This window comes from Oncorhynchus gorbuscha, linkage group LG21 (genome assembly GCF_021184085.1).
Source record: "Oncorhynchus gorbuscha isolate QuinsamMale2020 ecotype Even-year linkage group LG21, OgorEven_v1.0, whole genome shotgun sequence".
NCBI classification, from domain to species: domain Eukaryota; kingdom Metazoa; phylum Chordata; class Actinopteri; order Salmoniformes; family Salmonidae; genus Oncorhynchus; species Oncorhynchus gorbuscha.
The window spans coordinates 3,527,767-3,533,766 of record NC_060193.1 but is presented as its reverse complement, the minus strand read 5'-3'; positions in this window follow the sequence as shown (position 1 = coordinate 3,533,766).

Here is a 6,000-nt window from a genome sequence, read left to right as displayed (position 1 = left end):
GGGTTAAATGAACTTTTTAAGACAACATATTTTGCTACAGGGGTACCATAACAACCATCTTACACAATAAAACTATTTCAAGACATTCCCAACATAGTACACTGCTTTTGACCAGGGCCTGTAGGGTCACAACTTGTCCACTATGTAAGTAATAGCGTTCTATTTGGGACATACCTCATCCATCTATTCCATTGTCCTGTTTTAAATTAAATCACACTGAGATTATGTGGTTTATGGTATTTTTTTGTGCAATACTTTTGCACTACGATTATGTAAAAACCCACTACAAACTTCTGCTAACATTGGCCACCGCTAGCTGAGAATCATTGGTAGCGGTGGGGCAGGGTGTGCCTGTCCTCCTCTCTTTTTTTTGCATTTTCAATGGTCTGAAAGATGCTGGAAATGAATAGCTTGTTAATGCAAAGACCAGGAAACTCTGGAAAAAAATACAAGTCGATTATTTAAATGAATGGCTCTGAATGCACTGTCGGCATGCAGCCAAACGTTACCAACCACTTTTGGAGCTAACTAGCTGGTGCTCATAACATGGCTAACATTGCCTAGCTAACTAGCTGGTGCTGATAACATGGCTAACATACCGAGCTAACATTACCTAGCTAACGAGATGGTGCTCATAACATGGCTAACATTGCCTAGCTAACGAGCTGGTGCTCATAACATGGCTAACATTGCCTAGCTAACGAGCTGGTGCTCATAACATGGCTAACATTGCCTAACTAACTAGCTGGTGCTCATAACATGGCTAACATTGCCTAGCTAACTAGCTGGTGCTCATAACATGGCTAACATTGCCTAGCTAACGAGCTGGTGCTCATAACATGGCTAACATACCTAGCTAACATTACCTAGCTAACTAGCTGGTGCTCATAACATGGCTAACATTGCCTAGCTAACGAGCTGGTGCTCATAACATGGCTAACATTACCTAGCTAACTAGCTGGTGCTCATAACATGGCTAACATTGCCTGGCTAACTAGCTGGTGGGAGGGGAAAGAGGTGAGGGATATATGGAGAAGGGGAGAGGGTCATAACATGGCTAACATTACCTAGCAAACGAGCTGGTGCTCATAACATGGCTAACATTACCTAACTAACTAGCTGGTGCTCATAACATGGCTAACATTCCTAGCTAACATTACCTAGCTAACGAGCTGGTGCTCATAACATGGCTAACATTACCTAGCTAACATTACCTAGCTAATGAGCTGGTGCTCATAACATTTCTAACATACCTAGCTAACATTACCTAGCTAACAAAACAAGTTATATTAACAGGATAGATAGCTGGCCATTAGGAACATTGGGTTGTCAATGAGACAGAGCTCTCTAACCAGCTGAGCCAGAAGTTGAATACCTTCACTTTGAATTGACCCCAACCCTGTCAAACAGGTAGATGTCAGACAGGTCCAGCAGGGTTTGGGCTGGACAGAAAGTATGGACAATTGAAGGATGAGAGAGAGAGAGAGAGTAGAGAGAGAGAGAGAGAGGTAGAGAGAGAGAGAGAGAGAGAGGTAGAGAGAGAGAGAGAGCGGTAGAGAGAGAGAGAGAGAGAGAGAGCGCGGTAGAGAGAGAGAGAGAGAGAGAGAGCGCGGTAGAGAGAGAGAGAGAGAGAGAGAGAGCGCGGAGAGAGAGAGTAGAGAGAGAGAGGTAGAGAGGTAGAGAGAGAGAAAGGGAAAGAGAGCGGTAGAGAGGGGTAGAGAGGGAGAGAGAGAGGGGTAGAGAGAGGGGGGTAGAGAGAGAGGGGGTAGAGAGAGGGTAGAGAGAGGTAGAGAGAGAGGTAGAGAGAGGTAGAGAGTGAGAGAGGTAGAGAGAGAGAGAGCGCGGTAGAGAGAGAGAGAGCGGTAGAGAGAGAGAGAGCGCGGTAGAGAGAGAGAGAGCGCGGTAGAGAGGTAGAGAGGTAGAGAGAGAGGGCGGTAGAGAGGTAGAGAGGTAGAGAGAGAGGTAGAGAGAGAGAAAGAGAGGGGTAGAGAGAGAGAGGGGTAGAGAGAGAGAGGGGTAGAGAGAGAGAGGGGTAGAGAGAGAGAGGGGTAGAGAGAGAGAGGGGTAGAGAGAGAGGTAGAGAGAGGGGTAGAGAGAGGGTAGAGAGAGAGAGGGGTAGAGAGAGAGAGGGGTAGAGAGAGGGGTAGAGAGAGAGAGGGGTAGAGAGAGAGAGGGGTAGAGAGAGAGGGGTAGAGAGAGAGGTAGAGAGAAAGAGAGAGAGAGATTGTGGGAGAGAAATTTTGACAAAATAGAGGGAGGGGTCTGACTGGACGGGTCCTTAAAAAGGAGTTGAGAGAGAGGTAGAACTCAACTCACAGGCAGGACAGAGAGAGACCCAGTGAAGACCTTTGAAGAAGTGAAGCTACAACTGAAGACTTCAGAAGGTGAGATTTCAACATCTGTTCATCTAATACCTGTCTATGTCCCAACTGACTTCCCATTCCCTACGTAGTGAGCTACTTTAGACAAGGGTCCATATTACCTTTGTGGCCGTGAGCTATTCTCTATTTAATTTAGTTCACTGTGGGCCCTGGTCCAAAGTAGTGCACTACATAGGGGATAAGAAGCCATTTGGGAAGCATCCATGTTCCAATGTCCGTTGGTCGTGTGAGTACCTGTGCCTTGTTGTTTTGGCTTTCGTGCCACTTGTATTGTGCATAGATGATTAGGGGTCTCGTCCCGTGTTGTATCATTGTGTGCTTGTGTTTTCGGGTCTCCTCCTGTGTATTTATTCGAGGTACTCCTCGCTCTTTTGAATGGGTTTCAGCCCTGTGTTTTGTATATGTGTTTGCTTGGTCTTCGTCCCCGTGCCTTTACATGGCACACTGTAATTTGGGAAAATAAAAAACCCTATTACGCATTCCTGTCTCCTTTATAACAATGTGACACTCTCCTCCAGTACCCCCAGTTATACAGTAGGTTATGTACTTAAAGGGATATTGCAATATTTTGGCAAATTAAAACCCTTTTCTTCTTACACGGAGTCAGGTTTTGCCTCTGCATGCCATTTGAAGGACTTTGAAGGTAGTTTTTCCAGTGATCGCTAACTCACGTCAGCGCAATGACTGGAAGTCTTTGGGATCTGCTCTCATAGTTAGCAATTGTGCTGAAGCTATAGTAGTTCACTCAAAACTCTCCTCCAGTACCCCCAGCTATACAGTAGGTTATGTACTTAACACAGGGTCTCCTCTCCTCCAGTACCCCCAGCTATACAGTAGGTTATGTACTTAACAGGGTCTCCTATCCTCTCCTCTAGTACCCCCAGCTATACAGTAGGTTATGTACTTAACACAGGGTCTCCTATCCTCTCCTCTAGTACCCCCAGCTATACAGTAGGTTATGTACTTAACACAGGGTCTCCTATCCTCTCCTCTAGTACCCCCAGCTATACAGTAGGTTATGTACTTAACACAGGGTCTCCTCTCCTCTCCTCTAGTACCCCCAGCTATACAGTAGGTTATGTACTTAACACAGGGTCTCCTCTCCTCTAGTACCCCCAGCTATACAGTAGGTTATGTACTTAACACAGGGTCTCCTATCCTCTCCTCTAGTACCCCCAGCTATATAGTAGGTTATGTACTTAACACAGGGTCTCCTCTCCTCTCCTCTAGTACCCCCAGCTATACAGTAGGTTATGTACTTAACACAGGGTCTCCTCTCCTCTAGTACCCCCAGCTATACAGTAGGGTATGTACTTAACACAGGGTCTCCTCTCCTCTAGTACCCCCAGCTATACAGTAGGTTATGTACTTAACACAGGGTCTCCTATCCTCTCCTCTAGTACCCCCAGCCATCCCAGTGATTTGGAGTAATCCAGTACAATCACAGCTGATTAAAATGCTCATCTCTCTCCAGACTATCACCATGTTGACATTGACCATCATTATGCTTGTCAGCACAGCTTTTGTTCTGGGAGACAACCATATTTCCATAGGTAAGAGTGACACACCTCACACTGACAGTTGAAGTCTGAAGTTTACATACAGTTACATACGTTTTTCAACCACTCCACAGATGTATTGTAAAACAAACTATCGTTTTGGCAAGTCAGTTAGGACATCTACTTCGTGCATGACACAGGTCATTTTTCCAACAATTGTTTACAGACAGATTATTTCACTTATAATACACTGTATCACAATTCCAGTGGGTCAGAAGTTTACATACACTACGTTGACTGTGCCTTTAAACAGCTTGGAAAATTACAGAAAATGATGTCATGGCTTTAGAAGCTTCTGATGGGCTCATTGGCATCATTTGAGTCAATTGGAGGTTTACCTGTGGATGTATTTCAAGGCCTACCTTCAAACTCAGTGCCTCTTTGCTTGACATCATGGGAAAATCAAAATTAATCAGCCAAGAAAAGTCTGGTTCATCCTTGGGAGCAATTTTAAAATGCCTGAAGGTACCATGTTCATCTGTACAAACAATAGTACGGAAGTATAAACACCATGGGACCACGCAGCCGTCATACCGCTCAGGAAGGAGACGCGTTCTGTCTCCTAGAGATTAACGTACTTTGGTGCGAAAAGTGCAAATTAATCCCAGAACAACAGCAAAGGACCGCAGCACAACATGGCAGCAGCACAACATGGTAGCAGAACATCATGACAACAACATGGCAGCAGCACAACACATGGTACAAGCATTATTGGGCACAGACAACAGCACAAAGGGCAAGAAGGTAGAGACAACAATACATCAAGCGAAGCAGCCACAACTGTCAGTAAGAGTGTCCATGATTGAGTATTTGAATGAAGAGATTGAGATAAAAACTGTCCAGTTTGAGTGTTTGTTGCAGCTTGTTCCAGTCACTAGCTGCAGCAAACTGAAAAGAGTAGAGACCCAGGGATGTGTGTGCTTTGGGGACCTTGAACAGAATGTGACTTGCAGAACGGGTGTTGTATGTGGAGGATGAGGGCTGCAGTTGATATCTCAGATAGGGGGAGTGAGGCCTAAGAGGGTTTTATAAATAAGCATCAACCAGTGGGCCTTGCGACGGGTATACAGAGATGACCAGTTTACAGAGGAGTATAGAGTGCAGTGATGTGTCCTATAAGGAGCATTGGTGGCAAATCTGATGGCCAATTGGTAAAGAACATCTAGCCGCTCGAGAGCACCCTTACCTGCCGATCTATAAATTATGTCTCCGTAATCTAGCATGGGTAGGAGGGTCATCTGAATCAGGGTTAGTTTGGCAGCTGGGGTGAAAGAGGAGCGATTACGATATAGCAAACCAAGTCCAGATTTAACTTAAGCCTACAGCTTTGATATGTGCTGAGAGAAGGACAGTGTATAGTCTAGCCAAACTCCCAAGTACTTGTATGAGGTGACTACCTCAAGCTCTAAACTCTCAGAGGTAGTAATCACACCTGTGGGGAGAGGGGCATTCTTCTTACCAAACCACATGACCTTTGTTTTGGAGGTGTTCAGAACAAGGTTAAGGGCAGAGAAAGCTTGTTGGACACTGAAAGCTTTGTTGTAGAGCATTTAACACAAAATCCAGGGAGGGGCCAGCTGAGTATAAGACTGTATCATCTGCATATAAATGGATGAGAGCTTCCTACTGCTTGAGCTATGTCGTTGAGGTAAATTCAGAAGAGCGTGGAGCCTAAGATTGAGTCTTGGGGTACACCCTTGGTGACAGGCAGCGGCTGAGACAGCAGATGTTCTGACTTTATACACTGCACTCTTTGAGAGAGGTAGTTAGCAAACCAGGCCAACGACACCTCAGAGACACCAATACTCCTTCACCGGCCCACAAGAATGGAATGGTGTACTGTATCAAAAGCTTTGGCCAGGTCAGTAAAAATATCAGCACAGTAATGCTTAGAATCAAGGGCAATGCTGACATCATTGAGGACCTTTAAAACTTGTTAGGGACTCGTTCCGGCTGTGGGGATCAAATCAGCGGATATTTCAAGTGCGCCACGTATAGTTTTTGATAAAACTCAAACTTTCATTAAAATACACATACAAGGTAGTGAATTAAAGCTCGTT